Source organism: Drosophila arizonae, chromosome X (assembly GCF_054131065.1).
Source record: "Drosophila arizonae isolate 15081-1271.41 chromosome X, UAZ_ARI_1.0, whole genome shotgun sequence".
Taxonomy (NCBI): Eukaryota; Metazoa; Arthropoda; class Insecta; order Diptera; family Drosophilidae; genus Drosophila; species Drosophila arizonae.
In genome coordinates this window covers 19,443,394-19,468,286 of record NC_142927.1, presented here as the reverse complement: position 1 = coordinate 19,468,286, position 24,893 = coordinate 19,443,394, and the positions used below count along the sequence as shown (strand labels likewise).

At 39.8% G+C, this 24,893-nt stretch overlaps 1 protein-coding gene across 13 annotated transcripts in view; it reads right to left on the bottom strand.

The window, feature by feature from the left end:
* Positions 1-24,893, bottom strand: part of LOC108619667 (uncharacterized protein CG43867) — a 155,157-nt gene that overhangs the window by 37,677 nt on the left and 92,587 nt on the right. The window lies entirely within an intron of this gene.

The window sequence follows — 24,893 nt, the reverse complement described above, 5'->3', positions numbered from 1 at the left end:
GCTGTAGGCGTTTACCTGGAGCCAAAGGCAAGGCAGAGGATATGTATAGGACATATTTGAATAAACATATATATATAGAGAGAGAAATCCAGGTTGAAGAAGTATTGGTTAGCTTTACTATACATATATAAACTCATTTCAAGCAAATACAAGAGCATTCATTAAACTAAACTGTTTCAGTGGCAGTAGCTAAAGCGAAGCAGCTTGAAAGCAGCTTTTCAAGCACATTAAAGCTTTCTAAACCGAAGCTCAAAGGGATTAGACAGTTTCATTAAAGTATTCAGCATTCATTATGATAAAGTGTTTCAGTGATGTGAACCCAACTGTGGGAAATCAATTGAAGAAACGGCTTTTCAAGCACATTAAAGCTTCTTAAACACATTTCAAGCAAATAGAGATGAGTGTTAAGGCTATTCATTATAATGAAGCCTTTCACTGTCAGTAGCTAAAGCTATAGCAGCTGTTCTAAAAACAGCTTGAAGAACGGCTTTTCAAGCACATGCAAGCTTTCGATTACAAGAGTTAATGCCTCAAAAATCATATGAAGACATTAAAGAGTCGCAATCAAAGTAATGTCTATTTCAACCATCTGGAATCGTGGGAAAATTCTATAGATCGAGCAATTAAGGAACAACATGATATAGCCAAATAAACAAATGCCGCCTTATCAATAACAGGCACAGCGGAATTGGGATTGGGGGGCGGAGGTAGGTGGGTAGGGCCAAAACTTGTGGGCAGCCAAAAAGCTAATGGATTAGGGCCAAAGTGCGAGTTGGTCAAAAGTTATGCGTGGCTCGCGTGCGTGTGGCCAACAGCAAAGAGGGAGATGGAGAGAGTGGGGGGAATTGGGAAAGTCTTTGAATAGGTGTGTCCCGACACACACACACACACACATACATATATAGATTTGGAATTTGTGTGCCTTTGGCTGTTTAATTATAGGCGCTGCTCCTGCTCCTCCTGCTGCTGCTGCTGCTGCTCCTGCCAATTGGCAAGTTAATTAGACCCTTTGGCTGTGCCAACAACCACATGGCGAATGATTTGGGCTTTAAGCAGTTACGTTTTCACTTAATTGCATGGGCGTTCAACAATCTGTTGTTGTTGCTGTTGTTGTTGCTGTTGTTGCAGCTGAAAGACATGCCATTTGCTTGTCAACTTTTAGCCTGGGCAGTTAACAGCCGAACGGCAATCACAAATCTCATTTGCCAGCCACGAATGCAATTCGAGACAAACAAATGACCGCAAGCACAGAAACCCACCAAGAGAGAGAGAGAGAGAAAGGGGGAGGGAGAGACATTGTCCACACATTTGACCCATGGCAGGATACTGTTCACCCAGGGGGCAGTGCTCGGCACGTAGGCGACTGCACATTTATTTTGCCCGTTAGGCGGTCAAAAACCGGATGGCTATAATTTTCGCTTAGACTGTTGCCCCTGATTGGTGTCGAAATACATAATTACAGTGTTGGTAAATGAGTTTAGGGCACTTGGAGCTACGCGGCTATACATATATAGCTATTATCATCATCATTATTATTATAGCTGTAGCTAAAAAATTAATTGGATAGAGCTTTACACAAACATCAGAGCAGAGCAGATGAACTGAGAAGAAACGGCTTAACAATGAGGCAGCAGCAAGGCTAGGGATTGGACTAATGCACTATATAGTGAGCCCACTGTATTTATACATGAAACGGGGGAGTGTAGTACTGTGGAGTCTGTAGAGTCAACCTTCGACAAAGAGGAATGCAGCGCTTTCTCTTTCATATCATTATCATTTTAATTACATCATCTTTATCACGCAGAAACGGAGGAGACCTAATCAGTATCATTGTCATTATCAGATGTTTCTCATGATCATGTGTACATTGTTATTGCCCTTATTATTGTCATTGTTATTTTTATTATGATTATCATTATTACTGTCATTATCATTATAATAATATAATTTATAAAGCTAATTATTAGAATTCTGAATAATTATCAATTATTTTATCAATTCGATTATCATTATCATAGTGACACTATCATTATGATATATAATAGTCAATATGTCTTTTATTATTATTGTCATTATCGTTTTCATTTTCATTTTTTATTAGCATTGTCATTATCATTACGATTATTATTGTCATTGTCATTATCATTATAATTCTTAATAATTGTAAATTACTTAATCAATTTGATTATCAATGTCTCTCATTAGTATTCTCATTATCATTGTCATTATCATTGTTATTTTCATTGTAATCGTCATATTCACTATCATCATCATTATCACTGCCATTATCATTATCATTATATTTGTCATTAATAATCAATTTCATTATCATTAGCATTATTATGGTCATTAGCCATATCTAGTCGAGCAACAGCTGCCAGCTTCTGTTGCATGGCTAGATTTAGCTCGATTCACTAACTTTTAATTGAAAATATATAAATTAAATCGCCATGCCAATTATTATGATAGCATGAACAACATTTACAGACTTGATTATTTGTTCAAATGAATAAATATAATACACATACATACATACATTATATATAGGTGTATTTATATTAAAAGCTGAAAGCTTTTTGTCTTTTCAGTTACAGTTCATTCTGGTTAGTTGGTGATTAAATAGAGCTTTTAATCTTTTATGAACTGAACATAAACACATATTATATAACTTGCTCGCTCTGTCTCACTCTCCTTCTCTATCTGTCTCTCTTTATAAATATATGTAAACATATGTGAATACCACATAAATAAAACAATTAGTGCAATCGGCAATCGAATATGCGGCAAGCTGCCTTTGTTAGCCAAGCGGACATGCGGACAGGCGGATTAATTTGTCGTGATATTAAATTTCTATCCATTTCATTTGTGTTTATTTATCTTTTGCTTTTATTTATTTACACTTGTTTACGTTGAGTGCGTTGTATTTTATCAGCTGTCGCCTGCTCTTGGGCCATTGTGTTTGCTTTAATTGCAAAATGTTAATTTAAAATTGTTGTAATTGCATTTGATGTGCGATTTGTTGTTGTTGTTGTTGTTGTCTGGCCATAATACGATTTGGTCTCTGATTAATATTTGACCATTTGCTCATTGTCAATAAAACGCAATTGGATAATTGAGCGCTGTAATTGAAGTCATTGCCAAATTGGTTAACAAATAGTGAAGTGAGATTCATAAATAAATATGCGTGCAAATACTAAATTGCCTAAGCTCTAAGCTCAACTAAATAATCAAATAATCATCTCCGGCAGCCGTGGATCATCATAGCCCAGCCCATCATCCTTCGCCTCAGCCTCAGCCTCCGCCTCCGCCTCCGCCTCCAGCTCTAGCTCCAACTCCAGCTGCAGCACCGAGTGGTAGTCCTCACTGGCGTTAACTTGCACCTCCGTGGATTTCTCCATCTCTCCATTCGCTGTGCCCGACACTTGGCAATTGCTCACAGCATCACTAGATGGCTTTGGCTCTGGCTCTGGTTCTGCCGGTGACTTCATCTGTGGCTGCACTGTGATCACCAGACTTGGCACGGTGAGCGGCGGCTGGGCCAACATCGTTTTGCGGCACTTGAAGAAGTCCAACAGCAGCGACAGAAACATTCTGGCCGCCATTGTCGATCGAGACGCACTGAGAACTCGAATCGGAGCTTCGCTGCGTTTTTATGTGTGTGACGGACGCCCCCAGCCCCAAAACGATATTGTTTATTCATATCTTCGGCTGTTGTTGTTGTTGTTGTAGCTGTCGCTGTTGTTTTTCTCCTTCTTGTTGTAGCTGTATATCGATCGATTTCCAACTGTATCGCCAGCTGCTTTTCACGTCGCTTGTTTCCAAGCCACGGAACAAACGCTCCAATGACACTGAGTTTCATTTGCTGCGATTGAAGCTCCAATAATGGTTCCATGGGAATGTTTACTTGGGGAAAATATCTCAAGTTATGCTCATTGCTGTATTGATAGCTTGGCTTTATATTTGTATTGTATTACGCTAGATAAATGTGCCTTATAAAGTCAATATATGCTGTAATGCTAAAATGGGCTTAAAAGTTGCCTCAAGCAACCTGCAATAGTTTTTCGTTAGCAGAACATTGCTAGAGAAATGCCAATAAAGCTGCTCGACAAAGCACAGGGGAGCTTTTCCATTGAAAGCTCATTTTTAATTTCAATTTTAAAGTACATGAAAGCTCAACATTATTTTTAGCTAAATGTATTAAATTAGACTAGGAAATTCAGCAGATATAAACCCATTAAGTAGACAGCTTCTAGAATAAATAATTAATACAGAAAGCTTTGAGTCGAGTTTATAGTCCCATCATACAAGGGAACACTATTGTATTCCGTATGTATTCTAATAGGCCCTTAATTTGCCTAATGTAGCACACATGAAATTGCAAGACATTAGATAAAAATAGAATCTCTTCAAAATATAACTTGTAGCTCAGCAAACCTTATCAAAAATGGCATGGCACATCTGCCAAATCTAAGTTTATTGCAAGGCGCATTGCTTAGCTTGTATCTTGTCTGCTTTCAGCTAGTGTCATTTGCTAATGCACTGCAAGTGTCATCAAAGAGAATCGCGCCGCTACATTTGTAAGCAGCGGCCCACAGATGGCGCCAGTTGGCTTCAACTGCGTCGACTGAGACGGGCGGTGGGAGGTGGCTGGGGCAGAGGGAGGTGTGGGAGTGCTTGTTACAATGAGTTGAGCAAATGGAAAAATTAATTAAAATCGCACGAGTCACTTGCTTTGGCGTTATGAATAATAAACTAGAGCATAAATATTAATGTGAATCCTTATGCATTTATTCAATATATTTAATTTTTCACACGCACACGCACGTACATGCACACACACATGGACAGACAAAAGGACATGCATTACATAATTACATTTGTGCGCGCGCCCATCAAATTGAATGGCTAAAACATTTGCATAATGCACTCTCCTCCCCCGCCTCACAGCCCCCCTTTAATGCACAGCAGCTGCTTTGAGGGGTTCCTAGCAAGGAGCCCGGGACAGAGGGAGGGGACTAGCTTCCTGCTTGGGATAAGTGAGAAAATGCAACTGTAAATGGCGCGTAGCACACGCTCATTGTTTTCGTTCACTTCATTCGTTTGCTTCTATTTTCATTTTCATTTTCATTTTTATTTTCTTGCTTTCTACTAACGTCTCGCCGCTCTCTTCCCCCGCCCTGCTGCTGTCCGTCTCGTTGACGGCTCTTTTAATTAAGGGTTGGCGCATTCGAGGAGGTAGGCGGGTGGTGGGAGGGTGGAGGGGCGGCGGTGCAGTCGCGTCCACTTAGCCAACACCAGCTGCTGGCCACGCGCGCTGCAAACCAGCTGCAGCATAAATTAAAATTAAAAATTACTTAATTTCAATTATGAGTGAAATAAATTACTTAGCTCCAGAAAGCTCTACGCCACGCTACAACAATCAATCTCGCTTAACTGCAAAAACTTCTGACAAGTGAAATTGCAAGCGCAGCAGACTCAATTCCACTGCCGTAGGTGGGAAATGCGTGAGTTGCCTTAGCGTTTAGCTTTTAGCTAATAGCTAATAGCGCCAGCAATCCATTCAAGCTGCGATTTCAGAAGCTTTCGAAGCTCCACTCACTTTAAATGGCAACTGATTTAGATTCAGCTCAACAGGTGAAGGCAATGCATTCAAAACTGAGGCGGTTAATGTAGACTCGAATCGTTTTATTCGACTCTTTTTAGTAATGTTTGCACAGCTCTGACAAAAGCTAAACAAAAGTGAACGTTCTACAAAAGATTTCGACAATGATTGAACGGGGTTTTATGAGCTATTAGCTGATTAATGTGACAGAGCGAAGATGCTGGTTTTTATTTTTGATAAGCGAAAGCTAAATGCATTATAAAGACTTTAAGAGACAAAACTGAATTTTATTATCAAAGCAATATCAATATATATTAAGTGATTTGCAGCATTTGCTTGCTCTATAAGAGTGTTATTGCTTACTTAGTCAGAAACTGTTATGCGTAGGCAGCAACTGCTGTGCTGGGTATTTGCTAGTCGGGTACATCCAGGCGTTTGCTACGCATTGAAAATGAGAAATCAGGGTATAATGGTTTTGTGATAAGTATATAACAGGCAGAAGGAATCATCGCAGACCCCATAAAGTATATATTCTTGATCAGGGTGACGAGCTGAGTCGATATAGCCCTGTCCGCCTGTCCATCCGTTCATCCGTATGAGTTCGTCGATCTCAAAAGATATAAGAGCTAGAGAGAAATTTTGCATGCATATTCGTGTATACCATACGCAGTACGGGTTTATCATATTTATTCGAAAACTCACCCGATATAGTTTTTATCGAGAATAATCGATAAATTGATTTCGTTTTCAGCCTAAATTGAATACTATTATACCTGGAAACTTCAGATTCATTATGTATATACATTTAATGGATATGAAGATTTTGTAGTTTACAGATTTTAAATACCACGCCCTCTTCGCCCCCAATTCGTAAAAAACATTTAAGCATTATGATCACGTTATGAACGTTTCATGAAGATATCCCCACTACAAGAATGATTTGAATATCAGCTTGTTGGGGTCAGGGCATCTCCTAGTCGAGCAGCGTCGACTAGAGCCATAGTACTTTTTTTTTTTTTTTTTTTTTTTTTTCATTTTGTGGCGCAGTTTGAAGCAGGCCAACGGCAATTGGTGTCAATTGCATCAAGGCCAACACGCAGGCACTCTACACACACACACACACACACACACACACACACAGCCACTCCCTAGCCACAGCCCGCATGTTTTATTTGTATATATATATATATGTACATATATATACATGTATATTTAGCTGCGTAGCCCTTAACAAAGCCGCAGCTTGTTGACTTTAGGTCAAGTACATTACAGCACGGCAGCGACTGCCAAAACGAAAGTGGGCTAACTGGGGTTAAGCTGCGTGCCTCATTAACCGAAAATGCAAAAAAAAAAAAATAAGAAGCATTAAAGAGGCGCAAGTGCAGCAGAGCTAATTGAGTCGAGGCTGTGTGGCTGAGATTGAGCTGCACGAAATGCTGCTGAAGTTAGCACAGCTGGCTAACTGGCTGACTGGCTGACTGGCTGACTACCCTTTAAGGTACACGCCCACTTTAGTTGTGGGCATGGGCGTGGCCGTGCGACTTGTTAAGCAGCTCAGCGCAGCGAAAAAACTACGCCAAATTGACACAAATTGGCAGGGGGCAAGTACATCATGGCAATCAGATTATCAGAACATCAGAGACAGCAGCTGTGACAGCAGCAGCAGCAGCAGCAGCAGCAGGAGCAGGGGCAGCAGGAGCAGGAGCAGGGGCAGCAGGAGCAGTAGCAGCGCCGGCAGGAAGAGGAAGAGAAGGCGTCTCGTCAATGTGCTCATCATGTGCGACGCTGTCTCCGTCATCGCACAGACTATCAGAGCTAGCTGAGGAGACGGCTTCGTGCTGCCGTCTGCACTCCAATTGGAGGCAGGACACGCAGCCTTTTGCAGCTCCTTTCAATCATGACGCACGGATTAGGACTCAGGTTAAAGATTAACAACAGACAGCGCAGACAACGGACAGCAGCAGCAGCAGCAGCAGCAGTAGATAGCAAATAGCAGACAGCAAGGACTAGGAGGACTTCGTCTAGTTAGTCGGCCAGCTGGCGTCACGCCCACCATTAGTTTGCTCTGTGGCATAACAAAAGCTAAGCCGATTGACAACTAAAGCAGCAGCGCTGCAGAAAATGCGAATAGAAAAAAAAAATCCAACCCAAGTCTGAGCAGCGCTTGCCTCAAGCAATTAATTAAAGCGTAACCCGAGATGCTGGGTAGAGAGTTTACATTTGTATATTTACTTATATATGCAATTATACAAATATCAACATACATACATATACATACATATGTAATTGCACATTTAAATGTTCTTTAAATGCATAAATAAAATATCAAATTACAAAACTCTATATATGTTTTTGTATATTTAAGTAAATATCGAAAAGTATCTAAAGAGCTCCTATACAACTCTGTTTAGCATAGTGATATATAAAAAACAAAAAAGTATAATTCGTTATAAGTTATGAAGATCTGCGTAAGTGGAATGCGACTAATATAACACTAATTATGAGCTGTTTCGACTTCATGTAGTCTATAATATAGTATCTGAGTTGTATAAGCATTTAAATTGTCAATAAATATAAACATTATTATTTTTTGTTTACCATTTTCAAAAACTACTAATACTAATAATAGAAGAGCTATTGAAACTTTAATGGAAATATATACAAGTACATATGTGTAAAATCTGTGTGTATATTATTATTATTATTTTTTTTTTTTCTCAATATATTACATTTTTAGACGCACTATAATATTGTTTGAAATGTTATTTTTTATGATTGATTAATATTGATTTATTTTTTTTTAATATTTTTTTTTTTTAGAATAATTTTTGACAAATTATTTACATATAATTATCTTGCTACCATTCAGGCTCAGAGGAAATTTATTAAAGATATTTATTTGCAATTATTGCAGAGTTAAAAAAAGTTGTTCCTACATAAATTTATCAAAGCCGAACTACAATTTCTGCCTGCATCAAATCTATAATATTCAGTAAAATATAAAGTATATACAAAGAAATAGAGATGTATTTCTCAGAGCAGCAAATACAAAGTAATCTGAAATGCTATGCAAATGAGAAATGAAATACAAAAGCGATGTAAGCTGGAAAGAAGCACTTAAGAACGGAACTAAGAACTAAAGCAATGCATAAAGATGAGTGAATGAATAAATGATTGAGTGAAGGACTGAAAGAAGAAGAAGAAGTAGAGCACGAAGCGGCAGAGAATGTGGCAGTCTATTAGCAGTTGATAGCGGTACCCCCAAGTACTTGTGGCCAAGAGTGTTAAAGATAAAGGCTCCAAGGGTAGAAAAGCAACACAAAAACAAACAGAAAACCCAGAGAAAAATATAAAATAAAGACAAACAATTTACAGGCGCGCGCAATCAGATGGCAAGAATAGCAATTAGTGCATACTTTTAGGCTTAGAAACCATGAAAAGGCACAAGAGCAAAAGCAGAGCTGGCAGCAGAGAGACAGAGCGAGAGAGAGAGATAGAGAGAGAGAGAGAGCGATGGCAGACAGCACAAAAGGCAAATGAAAAGACGCGCGTGCAATAATCACTGCCAAGTGCTGCATATTTATAGGCGCAATCAAGTTAATTGCGCACAGAACACCAACAAAAAAAAAAAAAAAAAAAAAAGAAGAAGACGAAGGAGAAACACAAATAGACGCAGATAACAGACACAACAGCAAAGAGAGTGTGCGAGAGAGAGAGAGGTAGAGATGGGGAGAGCGAAAGATAGTGCCCGTCGAATGCTAAAACAAAAGCAAGACAGCGACTATTAATGGACTGCGACATGAGTGGCAGGTGGGCAAGACACGGCCCTGGTAGAGGTGGCAGTCGGCACGACTGACTCTCAGTCTATTAATGTGTTCCAGTAGCTCTCAAATGCCGAAAATACAAAAAAAAAAAAAAAAAAAAAAAAAAACGAGACAAAAGAGAAGGGAGGGGAAGAAGCTGTCATTCGTATTTGTGAAAAATTGTAGATTTTCTTTGTATAGGTGGCAATGCCAAAAAGCCAGCGTAAACGAATAAATGTACTTTGCATCTAGTGTTTTTAGTCAAAACTAAAGAATAATTGTGGAACTGCATAGACATATATCAGATGATTAAATCGAGATTCAATAAAACTTTTATATCATTTCAACAACAACAACATCATTGATAAAGTCTATATGCAACTGTGAGCAGATTCAGTTAAAAAAGTAGTTTGTGTTTTACAGCACCCTTTCAGATCTCAGCAAGAGCCCCTTGAAGAACCATTTCAAACACTTTGAAGAGCATTCAACGCTTCAGCTGCAAAAGCCCATTCATTGCTCTCGCTTTAAGCTAATTATCTTAATTGTGGGCATTTAGCATGCCTTTGGCTGTGGGCCGCACCCCATTATTTTATTTTATTTTTTCCGTTTTGCATCTTCAAGTGGCTGCCACTCGTAATTGCCACTCAAAGTTCAATGCAACGTGCGACCTGGGGGGCGCAGCGCCCTTAAGTATGCAATAATATTTTTGCTGCAAGTGGCAGTTGAACTTGTCGGAGACTTGTGGCTGTGCGTGTGCTCCTTCTGCTCTTTGCATTCGAGGCTTAATGCATTCGAGAATTAGAGCAGGCTTTAATGAGCAGCCAACTAAAGCTTTTAATAAGCAAAAACAAACTCGGGTTGCTATAGCTTAGCTTAGGTTTTCTTGTCCTTTTTTTTTTTTTTTTGGCTGTCTGGCAACGCTACAGCAGCGAATGGCCACTGGATCTTTTGTTATGGGCACCCATCTTGCCCCGCTCGGTCGCGTTTGCAGCTTGCGGTAAATTTCAATTATCCCAGATGCTTCGCAGTCGACTGGCATATCCTGGCAGGAGAGCAGCAGCTCTGCACATTTTCATTTTCATTTTCGTTTTCATTTTGTTGCCAGTTTTCCTTTTGGCTTTTAAGCCTGCGCCTTGTATTTCATTTTCAGGTTTATGCATGAGACGACGACGACGACGCCGCCTAGTTTTTCCGCCTCATTCCACAAAACGCAATCTCATTTTTTTTCTACTTCACATTGTCGACAGTTTTTTTTTTTTTTCTCATTCGCTTTTTACTTTCGTCGTCCATTTGTGCTGTAAATTGTTTGCATACAATAGAGCAGCGCCCATTGCCCATTGCCCATTGCCCACTTCCCACTTCCCAGTTCCCAGTTCTAGTTGCCAACTGCCAGTTTCCAGCGCCCCGCCTCCAGCCCCATGTTTTGGCCATTTGTTGGCCAGGGCCGGGTCTTAACTTTTGGCGCGGCTTATTTGTGCGGCTAGATTAAGTTTCAAATTGATGGGCATTCTAAAATCCCTGGAAAGCAGCTCAAGAGAGAATAACTGGGAGAGAAACTGAAGGGGAGAGAGCGGCGCAAGGCATTTCATAGTTTCGGTCTCATTGCTGTAAGCTTCGATTGATGACCAAACTTAAATTTGATGCTCCTTGACCCACACCTTCAGTTTCAATTGACAGCGAATCTCAGCTCACAGTTGTTTTCAAATATTCGGAGTAATTCGTCATTTTAATATAGACTAAATTAAACGAAGCTCCGTAATAATTCATTTGAGTGTCAAGAGTCAGAAGAAGTCAGATAATTAAATGTGCGAAAAGTTGAGAGTTTCTTTTTCAATTTCACTTTCAGAGCTTAATTATCGTTGGCATTGCCATCGTGACAATTTTATTTCAAGTATTACTGTTGTCTTTTCTGATGATCTTGACTTTGAAAAGAAAAGAACCTTAGCCAAACAAATTAAAATTGTGGTAAAACTATAAATGCAGCTATCAATCTATGAATCTTGGAATTATGACTCATATTATTCGCCACATCTACAGCAAATTGAACGAATTCAAATCCTAAGCCATAGTCCGAAGCAAAGTCTGATGATTGGCTATCCCCTACGCATGACAAATCAACAGCAATTAAATGAACAATTCAAACCTCTCCAGCACACGTACTCCCACTTTTTAAATTCCTTTTGTTCTCGCTTGATTGCTCTGTGGCCGAGTCTTATGCGAGCTGACTTAGTCGCTCCAACTTATTCGACTCAATTTCACTCAATGCACTCAGAGCAATTTTCATTTGAACGTAGCTCTTTTGTCTCTTATCATACTTCTAATCTCTTGCTTTAGCTCTGGCTCTATCTCTCTAAATGTAGCTCTCTAGCTCTGGCACTAGCTGTGGGTCTAACTCTAACTCCAACTTCAACTGGCACTTAAACTCTAATTCTTGCTCAAGCATTAGTTCTATCTCTATCTCTCTGGCTATAACAGTTCTGCTCTAGCTGTAGCTCTAACTCAAAGTCTATCTCTCAAGTTCTAGTTTAACTAGCTCTGGAGAGCTCTAACTCTCTAACTCAACCCTTCTAGCCTAGCTCTACTTGTAGCTCTAACTCCAGCTCCAACTCTAGCTAAATCTTGATTATATCTCTCTAGCTCTATCTCTATCGCTCTAGCTATAGCTCTCTACCTGAAGCTCTAGCTTTAGCTTAGGCACTAACTTTATTTCTCTAACTATATATAGATCTGGCTCTTAAGTTTTAGCTGTAGCTCTAACTTTCTCTGTGTCTCTCTCTGTCTCTCTTTGTTTTTCTCTCGCTCTTTCTATCTCTCTCTTTCTCTTTCGCTCCTTCTAGCCAGCTACCTATCTCAACATCCAACTCAAGCACTTGCCCTATCTCTATGTCTATCTCTATCGTTATGCTTGTCTCTAATGTGTATGTCTATCTCTTTCTCTCAGTCTATCTCTTTAAATAACGATCATTAAAGCTGATTCGTTTAGTGCTTTACGCTGGCAGTAGAAAACGCAATGTAAATAGGTTTCTGCAACATTTACAACTGCGAGTTTATTCATTTCGGTATGTGCTCTGTTGCCGTTCAGCTAGAATCTTTGCGAATCCTTAGGAATCCTTGAGAATCCTGGCCATAATGAAACAGGACACAATTTGCCATTAAGTGTCGCGGAAACAAAGAGAATGACACGAAAATTTGCAGTTGATGGCATTGCAATGCCACGCCCGGTGTGTGCGCCTGTGTATGAGTGTGTGTGTGTGTGTGCGGCAATGTAGTTCTAGATAGTTGTGGGCGGGGTTGCGCGCACTGCAGCTGCTGTTGCCGGCGCTTTTGGCAGCGGCTTCCGGCAAGCATTTCCGGCATCTTGGCTGCCGGAGCAGGAGCTGGAGGAGGAGGCAATTTATGCTTCGCTTGTGTTGTCTTGGACAACTCGGGCTATCCAACTAACACTTAAATGCCACGCAGTTGCCACTTGGCTGGCCGTGTTAAATACCAAGGACATTGTTGCCGCAAAATGTTCCACAGGCGCCTCACCTCAGCACAGCAAAGGAACCAATGCGCTCACTCTCCCTCTCTAGGCCTCTCTCTCTCTCTCTCTCTCTCTCTCTCTCTATCTCTATCTCTGTGTGTGGCGTGAAAAACTTGCGCATAAAATTTCCATATCAGCAATTTTATTTGCAACAATTTGGCAACACTTTTGTGTGCGGTAACCAGACCCCGCCCCCGCTCCCGCACCCACACCGGCCTCGCCCCCCTTTGCCGCCTATACGGTGACGTATCAATTTCCGCTTGATTGCATTTAAAAGGACGAAGAAATAAGTGCAGAGCTGGAGGTAAAAGCAGAGAGCGCGGCAAAAGTTTTTGGCGCAAATTAAGTTTTGCTACATCTCTTCACAGCTACCGCCTTCGCCTCCGCCACGGACCACGCCCCTGCCGCCCATCGGCTGTCCGTCTGTGCCCTACACTGCCATTCATCGCCGCAACAAATACAATTTTTGCGGCAAACGAAAATCGAAAATAAAGTTAAAAATTTTACGTTTTGCCAAGCGCGCGTGTATATGGCGACTGCGACACTGACTGCAAAAAGTTTGCGCCCCAACAAACTTTGCCGAGTGCAAAAGTTTACCATTTTCCCAAGCCATCTCCCACTCGCCCTCCCCACATATTCTGTAGCTTGTTTTCTTTGCTATACGCCGGCTCGGCCCGCTCCCTCCCCCTGCCCGCTCGGTCCATTGCCGCCAAGTTTAAAGGTTAATGATACCGCAAAGTAACACCAAATAAGTTAAGGACCAGCGCAACTGGCAAAGAAAGGAGAAGGAAAAACGCTTCTGATTGGATTTGCTACGTGCAGCGTGGCACAGACGGTCGGACAGAGAAACAGACAGAAGCAGAAACTTTTCTACATATGAGGCGTGTGACCAGTGTGGCCAGGCGATGGAACAATTGAAATCGAAACATGCGATTGCGAAATGTATTGCGCGTGTACACACACAGCATGTGAGGCACTGTAGCAGCAACTCTTCAACCAAGGCTGAAACACTTGGACTTGAAACTGTAGTTTGAAGATTGTGCAACACTGGTAAGTGTAAGAATTCGCTAAATATGAAATTCTTTTGCAGTCATTTATGAAAGGGAACCGAATATTTAACACTTTATATTTCTTTACATTATTTAGAAACACTTTTCTCACAATTTCACAATTAAAAACATAAACTATTATTTTTATATCTTTTTATAGTAAATATATATATATATATATTTTTTTTTTGATTTGACTGTTCTTTGATTTAAAAAGTAAAAAAAAGCACTGGAGTTAATTGAAATACCTAAAACAAGAAATTATATACTTAAAATAAGCGTAAAACGTTTCTTAAGTTCCTTTATATTTGGAATTTTACACTGAGCTCAAGAAATATTAGCTTAGTTTTTTTTTTTTTTAGGCATTTCATAACACTCAACCCTTGTAAGCTAAGCTGGTTGAGCTCTGTCAATTGCATATTGAATGCGGAAGCATGAATCATAGGGATTAAAATCCAAATTCATTTCGGAGACAAATCTCAGCTCATCCATGGGCTCACTGGTGCACTCCAAGTGCATGGGCGTGGGCTGCCTGGTCTGCGGCATGGAGGCAATGCTCCAAGTCGGCCCCAGGTGCAGCCCAACAGCTGTCACTGCAGTTGTAGTTGCAGCCGTAACGATGGTCGGCCTCACCGGCTCCAGCTCCAGCTCCAGCTGCTTGATGCGACGCGGCCTGTAGGATATGCAGGCGCCGTTCCATAAGCAGCAATATTGCAGTGCTGCCAGCATTGTTGCAGCTGCCCGCCTTCAGTGAACGACGGCACCCAACCGACTGATGGCTGGCCCAACTGCTCTGACTGCGGCCAGCAGCTGCTGCTCAGAGCAGCGGTTCGCTTGCACACTTGACAGTTGCTTTTGGCCAGCCAGGAGAATGTGCACTGCCTCACACCAATTGGCGAGGCAGTGCAAAACACATTCCACAATGATAGCATTATCGACATATTATTGCCATCTGCAATGAATCACCACTCGAGTTGGCTATGATGGCCACAAGCTAGTCAGAGAATCATCGATTGAAGCCGCAAATGTTGTCTTCAAACTTGAACATAAACTTGATGCGATCTAAGGAAAAAATAACATTAGTAAAGTACAATTTCAGTTCCAACTTAAATGAGTTCTCAGAAAGAGACTCAGTCATATCTCAAGCAGTTTTCAATTGCTCACTAATTTCCTGCGTCAATATTGCATGAGGCCAAATTTTAATTCATTTGCAATTTTATAATTTAGAGCACCTATTTCTATATCCTATAATGATACGAAAATGTTGTATGTAATAGTTAGAAAAAGGCGTGGCAGACCTCATAAAATATATCTACATTTTTTATCTCAACAACGAGGAGCTGAGTTAATTAAGCCGTCCTTGCGTCTGTTGCCCATATGTTTGAAATGGCTATCAATGATGCCTGTTTAATGTTATCGATTGAATCTTAATAGAAATTTTGAAAAAGTATATCAATAGGTATATCAAGTATCCAAATTTAACATTTGGTTTCATACCATTATTATTATTTTTTTTTTTTTGCAAAGTTCTTGAACTTTCATTTCAGTTAATATGTGCAAGGGCTGCATATTTTTACTATTTAATAGAAAATAGATTTTCAGATAATACATACAAAGTTTTATTGTAATCCGTAACGTAACATAAAAGTTATTAAATAAAACGTTTCGTCATTTGGTAAAAGTGTAAGGCCAAGTAAAGTAGATGTTCCTCTATATATATACACCTATACATGCAAATGCGAGGATTTCTGTATCTCTATCTAATTTATTTTTTATTTTTATTTATTTATTATTATTTTTTTTTTTTTTTCTATCTGAAATCTGCATAACAGCTTAATATGTTAATATAATTGATTTGTAATTTAATTTTTCTAATAAATATTAAATTTTAACTCTTAATTTTACAAAAAAATACAAATTCTAAAGAAACTTGTGAATTTTATTTTCAATTTTTATTCCAGCTATGTCAATGGTTCGTTTAATTTACATTTCCTTTTAATTTTAACCATTTAATTCATGGACCATGCCACAGACAACAGCTGTTGCATATGGCTGCCACAGATAGGATGCCATAGAAGCCCCGATGCCATATCCTATGCCAGGAGGCAAATATATGTATATGTATATGAGGTGGCGCTGTGTTTGCTTAGTGAACATTTAATTGTTGTTTACATTTGTGCTTTGGTTTATTTTGCAACACTTTGTTGCCTTTGCTGTGTGCGGCACGACACTGCCCCCAGCCACCTGCTGCTCCTAATGTAGATGGAGCTCGTCCTCTTTTTAATAAGACTCCAGCCCATAAACAACACAAATAACACACACACGCACACATATATACACTCATCCACACACCCTCACGGGAGTTGGGGTAAAAGCAAAAACAAAAACAGAAAAATTGTTGAGCGAAAATTTACATTTTAATTTCTTTTAATTAAAAGGGAACAAAAGCAAAATGAAATGGAAAAAAAGGAAACAACAAAAATTAAAAGAAAAACACGCTGCAAAATAATACATAGAAATGTTTTTTATTTGTCGCCTTGCTGCTTCTTCTTCTTCTACTTCCTTTTTTTATTGGCATTAGCATTTGGCATGCTCACGGGGCGTATAAGTAATGGAAATGAGGCCGACGACAACAGCTGTCAATACAGGTTGAAAGGATTCCTTTGTTTAAACACTTAAATGGCGCACCTGCAGGAGGCAAAGGACGCGGATGGGGCTGAAGATGGGGGCGGGAATGAGGACGTGCAGCACTTGCCACATCCTGGCAAACACTCAAGTGTCCCTTGGCGCGAGTTAGCTTCAATTTGAATTTGAATTTGGATTTTCACATTTCGAATTGTCTTTGATGCTGAGCGCACGCTTAGAATTTGTCTCTTTTCTTTTTTTTTTTTTTTTTGTCTTTTTGTTTTTCCTTCTTTTTTTTTTTGGTAATTGACTGAGAGATGTCAAAGAAAATTTTTATTGCGTGTCACTGGAATCAAGTTGAGAGCAAAAGCCGTCAGCCGCCTACGACTTTCTAGCTCTCAAGTTGCTAACAGCATTAACTTGGCCTTAAGGCGCTTAGCTAAGCGCTTTAGGTTGGGACAGGCAGCATTTGCTGTGGAGCCTAACAACATTTAAATAAAAGTTCCAAATCGTATAATAATTATTTAAGATAATTACTTAAACTTATAGAGAATTACTTGTCAAAAAAAAAAAAAAAACAAAGTTTAAATTTAATTATTTTTCACTTAATTTTTTAAGCTAAACTAATTTAAATGTTGATTAAAGTTACATTTCACATAACGTTTAACTTGAATGGCTAGCATAAAGATTTAACATAGTCCATATAGCAACATACACTTACACAAACACGCATACACACACACATACGCATCTGCATTCTTTGGCTTTCCATGTTTATATGGCTCTTTGACGTTTGGCTACACCCTTTAGTTGCGTAAGGTAAAAATGTGAGCAGCGAATGCAGATGTGTATGTGTGTGTGGGTGTGTTTGTGTGTGTGTGCGTTGATTTTTGTGAGAGCAACAAGCATTGCACTAAGCAAACATGAGAGCTGGGCCCACAGTTTAAAGCCCAGAAATGAACCAAAACCCAGCAGCAGTAAAAAGCAACAACAGCCGCAAACGGACAGCTTCATTAATGCATGTGAGTGTGTGTATAGGTGTGTTGGTGTGTGTAAATGTATGGGCGTGTGTCTGTATGGATAAGCTTTTCAATTTCTTTTGCAATTTTCCATTTCACTTTGTATTGCTGTAGTGCCTGGACGGCTGCCGTTGCTGCTGCTGCTGCTGCTGCTGCTCTTCTCTTCTATGGCTATGTCTGTGTGGCGAATACACGAATGCAGTTTATTTATCTTACATTTTTCAACTGACCCACACAGCGGATTTGGTTCCGCTTACGCTCCTGCCACATTCATCTGGTAGTCGCAACAGCAGCTCCACCTACAGCTCCAGCCTGACAGCATTTTGCGCAAATTGAAGTATTTACCTTTTGGGTTCAGGTAGCATGCGTGTGTGGCGTGTGTATATACGATATGTTCATACATACAAACGTATATATATATTAGGGTAAACGATTGCTATATTGCATTTTAAGCTGATTCAAGTATTGCCCAGCAGAGTATATATAATTCATTAATTAGTTTCTTTTATTAGGGTGATTAAAGGGCATAAAATACGGTTAAATAAATTACTTTACATTGTTACAATGTTAAATGTTAAATAGTTCTAGGAAAATTTATTTTAAAATTTCATATTGAGATTGGTTCATGAAAATAATAATATATATGATATAGAATAGCAGTGATTATGTATATATTAAAAAATATAACTTTTGCTTACATATTCATATATTTTTATATTTTATTATATTTAGTAATATATATATAAATTTTAATGCTGCAGTCTAAGTAAGAATGAGACAAATTGCTTCAGTTGTTATCGAATATTAATCAAATTTATACAAAAAAATAAAAATAAATAAATAAATAAAAAAAGAAATAAAAATAAAAGTATAAAAAGCTAGGTTTACTAGTAAAAAGTGTTAGTTAACATAATTAATACATAAAATATTATTTTTTATTTTTGAATTATTATTACCATAATATGTATACTAAGATGTTTTACACATAAAATATTTTTTTTTTTTTTTTGTTGTATTATTTTTATTCATTATATTATTTTTATATTATTATTAAAATAGGTTACTTCACACGAAAAATATTATATCTAATTTTTGTATTACTATTATTGATATAATTTGTATAATAGTATTAAACTAAGACATTTTACAAATAAAATATTATTTTCTATTTATGTTTTATTATTATTAGTTATATATTTTTATATTATTATTCAAATAATAGTGATGGTAAAGCAGATGCTAAATACATGATCTATTATAAATAAAAATTTAAATCACTGCCAAAACTGAATAAGAAGTTTCAGCTGTTGCAATTGAAATCTCTAAATAATAAATGATAAAAAGGAATTTATTAGTTACTAAAATCACTTTATTATCTTTTATAACCAACAATTCTTCAAATAGTAGTGATAACAATCGATACTAGCTGCACTAGAACTCATTCAAGCAAAGGGTATTTCATGATAACTGCTTGCATTTTTTTGTTGCATTCTCCCACAGCGCTGCCTTCATTTTATTTGTTTTTTTTTTTTTTTTTTTTTTTTTTTAGTCCATCTTGCATTTCAGGTTCATTTGCTGCATGTAAATTTGAGTGGGGAGGCGGAATGGGGATGAGAGATGGCGGGTAGAATAGCTCAACTCGATGCTGGCTGGACTATCTGAGTGCGGTTACAGTGACTTGCAGTTACGAGTGGCTGGGCCGGATGGCTGGTGCACCTGTCAGGCAGCTGCCACCCGGGTGCAGCCATTTGTCTCGTGCCACCCGCGCGCATTGCTGCTGCTCAAACAAAACGTTGCGTAAGCGTTTGCCAATGCTCAATTGAGCCCCATCTCGGTGGGCTATGTGTGCACGCTCTCGCTCTGTTGCAAAGAACTATCGTTTACTGCCACAGCACATGTCTGCACGTTGTCTTCCTCTGCTTCTTCTTTTTCTGCGTTTTTTTTTTTTTTTTTTTTTTTTTTTGCTGTTGCCTCTGATGCAGCTAGCGAAAATTTAAACAGACCGAAGGGTGGGGAAGTGGTGCTCAAAGCTTCAGTTGCCCATCTTCGGCATTGGCATCCATTTGTTTCCGGAATTGCGGCGTGTTACGTTTCATTTTCAATTTTCATGCCATTTGCTTTGGCTTTTGTTTGCTGCGCTTTGCGCGACTGATGCCGCAATTCTAACTAGACCCAGGAGCGGTTCAGGCGCACAGCTTTCGCCCGGGCCGCCATTATATTAAGCTATTCAGCTAAGAAAATATAATCATAATAAAGCTGAAATTAAATAAAATGAAATGCCATGAAAACGGCAAAAAAAAAAAAGAAGAAGAGTGAAAAAGCGAAAAAGGAAAACATTTGCACTTGTTCAAAATGTAAGCACAGCAAGAACAACAACACCAACAAAAAAAGCAAAAGCCGATGAAGAAACAGTTCAAGAAGAAGCAAAATAAAAAGAACAGTAACAGTTTACAACGCTGGAGTCCATTAGCTACGCACCGAGCCCGAGGCCGGCCAGGTGGGGTGGAGGGGAGTGAAAGCTATATTGCCATTAAATATTTACTTCGCGCTTCCATTTCTTTTACTTAGACTGCCCCAAAAATTCTGGGTTAAAGAGGGCGAGACGGCGGGTTGGTGGGGTGCTGAGGTGCTGAGGGGGTTCTGTAAGCGGCCTTTGGGCGCAAGCCAGATAAACATAACCGTTTCGTTTTATGTGCAACAATCATTGCTTTTGATTGCCACACTGATGGCCAGAGTTGGCAACTGCGAACTGCGAACTGCCTCGAACTGTCTCAAACTGAAGTTTCCAGCTCCTCGGCTGAGGTGTTGCTGTCCTTGGCCAAAAGGTGTAAAATGCCGCATTGCTTAAATTTTTTATGTCTTCAGCTGGCTGCCTCCGCCCGGCAATCGGCGGGTGTAAGCGTTGACGTGTGGCCTATACTGTTTGCCGGTTATTGTGTCGTTCTCATGATTGAAACTCATTTTTGGCCAGATGCCAGCTGCCAGCTGCCAGCCACACGGCTGCCCAGCTGTCCAATTGATTGTGGCAGCGACTCATTGAGGCAATTGTTGCTGCCAGACAGAAAGACAGCCAGCCAGACAGACAGCCAGCCAGGCAGACAGCTTTGCTTGTGATAGGCCTATTAGTTAGCAGCATCTCGCAAGTGGGCAGCACTTCTTGCTAGCTCCATTCCGTCCACTCTCGTCCAGTCAGCATATCAATTATGGCAATAACGATGTGTGTCTGTCTTTGTGTCTGTCTGTGTGCTTGTTGGATTTGTCATAAGCTGTCACGTTACGTTACGTGTTACGTGCAAGACGTGTTCGTTTGTTTTTCTGCATGGCATGTTGTCTTATGTTGTGAAGCGAAGGCAAACAACGTTGAGTGTTGCAATATGTCAGCATTTACTTCACAAACTTGAGAAGTCTAACGTTAGAAGCATACGTAACGTCATACATAGCATAGTTACTATGCTAATACAATTCGTTAATTAAATTTCTATCCACATGAAAAGTAAATAATTATGACGTAACGTACGCAATGACGTAACGTAAACATTTACATACCGGAAGCAAGACCCATTTACATATCGTAAACAGCCTCTTCATTTCATAAAGTAAAGATTTACGTGCGTAAAGCAATTACGTAAGATATGAAATTACGTAACTCAATAACGTAAGATATGGTATTGCGTAACGCAAGCACGTAATATATGGAATTACGTAACACCATTACGTGCGTAAAGCGATTACGTAAGATATGGAATTGCGTAACGCAAGCACGTAAGATATGGAATTACGTAACACTATTACGTAAGATATGGAATTACGTAACACTATTACGTAAGATGTGGAATTACGTAACACTATTACGTAAGATGTGGAATTACGTAACACTATTACGTAAGATGTGGAATTACGTAACACGAATGAAGTTAAACGTAACGGTATTACAATAGACACGCAATTGCGTATTGTAATTACGTAAGACAAGCAATTATGTATCGTAAACGTTACGAAGCAGTATCGTTAAGTCAGCCATAACGATTCGTAAAAAATGTGTAACGTTATTAAATAACGTAACGTGACATGAAAGTATCGTAGGTAAGCAAACCAAATAAAGTAAGTTAAACAATTAAATTTCCATTAATAAATCCTTTTTCAAAGTAGTTCCGCAAGCAACTACAGAATGCCTTGCAACGTATTAATATGTTAGTCATCTGCTTAAGTGGTTCCATATTAAGCTTTATTGCTTTGACGTGAGTTTGGCTGGATTACGTAAGCATTTAGGTAACGTAGCGCAACCTTCGCAGCTCTAGTCTAAAGAGGGTTTTAACAGCTAATTGGTTACGCCAGCTGTCAGAAAGATGTCCGAATTGATGAGCATCAAAATAATAGCGATCAAGTCACAAAGCTTCAACGTGAGCCACCTCTGGATGCTCTAACCCTAGCGCTGTTGGCCAAGTTGTAGCAACTTTAATGAAATTTCCTGCATATTAAGCGAAAACTTCCGTTCGACTCGGGCGCTAGGGAATAGGAGGGGCAAGGGCTAAGGCAGCAGCAATGGCAATGGCTATACGCACACAGACACATACAGAAAGCAAAGTAAAATCGTCCAAGACGATATCGCAGACCAGGTCCGAGCGCAAGTCGCCAACTGGCAGAAGCAGCAGCAATCGCTGGCCGTGTCGTGAGTTTGCTGCGTTGGCTTCCTTTTTAATTTCCGTTTTTATGTATTTGCCCGCTGGCTGCTGAGTGGGGGCGTGGGGGCGTGGGCATGGACGTGGGTGCGAGTCTCAGTCCGCTAGCTGTTAGCAGCGTTTTTGCCTTTGTATTCACTGTGCGTATTTGCAACACCTTTTGCCACAGCGACATTGGCCCATACCCAGCCCCACCCTCAGCCCAGAGCTGATGTTGCAAATTAGAAGCCGCCAGCAGCTCGGCGCCGATGATAAGCATAAAATTATCGACACAAAAGGCAAAATTTGCGTAATAAAATTTTTAATTAAGTGTCCTCCCAATACCCTAGCTCAATCTCACGAGAAGTTGGAAAGTTTTGCAAGAGATTGCAGATCGTAAATAATAATAAATGTACCTTAGATTTTTGCATTAGTTTTAGCATAAGCAGAGCTATAACAATGAAAGTGTAAAACATTATTTCAAATACGTAATCGTTTCATTTCAAATAACTAAGGAACAACCTACATAGGATTCTATGGTCAGCTCGGGCACACATTTACTTTCATTTCCCTAGAGGGTATTCGCTAGTCTCGCCCAACCCATCGGCATGCCGCAACTCAGTGTCATCGCCAGCGATGTCGACGCCTTGGACAAACGCCCGTGGCTTTTGCAGACCGGTGACGACAGCGTTTCATCACGCCGAAAGTGACGGAGCGAATGGGTCTAGGACGCCGAATGGGGGAGGAGAGAGTGAGCGAGCGGGGCTATCATTGCGCGTAAATTTATGCAAATCGGTTTGTGTCCCGAATTGCGTCGGTGCCTGAGCGCTTTGGCACCGAATTAAAAGTAAAGTCCTCCAAATGCAAACACATAAAAGCGTAATCGAAACGACAGAGCAGCGCAGCGATTAACGCTTTTAATGAGTACTAACTCGCCTATGCAATTATGAGATATCAGACAAAAAGGGAGAGAGAGAGAGAGTGATAGAGTTGGAGAGCCACTGGGAGCGAGAGTGAGATAGGGAAAGTTAGCTGGCAGCTAAGGCGGCGCGTGCAGAAGGATAAGTTTAGGAACGTGATGGAGTTGGCTGCGTGATTCCTAGAGTGGACTGGGAAATTAAATGCCATCAAGGCTATACGTGGACGAAGAGAGATAAAGAGAAACAGAGAGACAGAGAGAGAGAGAGAGAGAGAGAGAGAGATTTTGCATTTCGTTTATAAAGTAAATGGGATGCTAAGACCGCAGCAATCGGAGGAATGAAATTACTAGAGATAAAATTCGATGATTTTCTATTTTATCAAAACTGTAGTTTATAAAGACTATTTGCTAGGCCCTAGTCTATACGAAAGTAATCACAGATCCTTAAGAAAAAAGAACACAGTATTAGTCTTGAATATATACTTTAAATAGAACGTAAAATAGATTAGCTGGCTGGCTTGCTAAAAAATGATGGAAGTTTTCCGGTAGTTTTTGTGTATGGTGATATTTGAAGAGCTAATCAGTGGATAATACGTATGCTATGCTTTCGTTTACTCTTTTCAGCTGCTTGAGGCTAATGCACTGCAATCAATTTAAGTGCCCGGGCAACATGTCCTGGCTCAGCTCTTGGCTCAAGTCAGAGCCAGACAACTGTCAGGGACTCGGAGCTGCAAATCTTTGGACCTGAACATTTGTCACACCTTGCCCGCCACCATGGGGCAGTGCGAAGCAGAGAGAGAGAAAGAGAAAGACGCAGAGAGAAGGCCGCATGAGACAGTTAAAGTTGCAGTTAATTTATACACAGACAGGTGGACTCGAGCTTTGTGAAAAGGCTGTCTGTCGGACATGTTGGCTGGGGCCGAGGCCAACGGCAAAGTAGCAGCTGGAAAATTTATGCGCGGCCGTTTCAAGTCAATAAGCGCATTTGTCTTGCCAACGGAATTTGCTACGAAATTTATTTAATTCACTTACACACACGTTTACAGTGCGGGACTAGGCAAGGACTGCTGTTTAATGTCTGACTGGACAGCGGCAGCGCTCGTGTAAGAGAAAAGGCGACGATGAATAAAAGCAGCAATAAAAGAAGTCCTTGACTATCGTATATGGAGACATATGTATGGGAATGCTCATATGGTATATGTGCATAATGCACAATGAAAGAAGTAAACAATTTCTGGAATTATTGAAGCGATGGCAGATAGTTATGTAAGTGAATATTGCAAAGATTCCAGCTTGTTTATAGAGTGTGATGAGAGAAGCACTTTGGAACTGATCATAATATTTCGTAAATTGAATTTAATATATACATATGTATATAGTAATTAGTAATTATAGGCAATATGATATTGGATCTGTAGAAGCATGAATATAGATCTTCCATGCAATCGCTTTTCCTCAGGGACCGCAAATAAGAGTTATGAGTTTAACAAAAATTGAGGCTCCAAAGAAGCCTAGTCTCCAAAGAAGAAGAGAGAGGAAATTACATATAAGTTTGTCCTGTACCTGATCTGCTTATGTTTATTTTCTCCTTGATCTTTCTGTCTCTCTCTGATCAGTCTTTTTGCGTACATTCTTCTTAGATGACTCTCTCTGATCACACTCTCTGATAACTCTCTTTGTGATCACTCTCTCAAA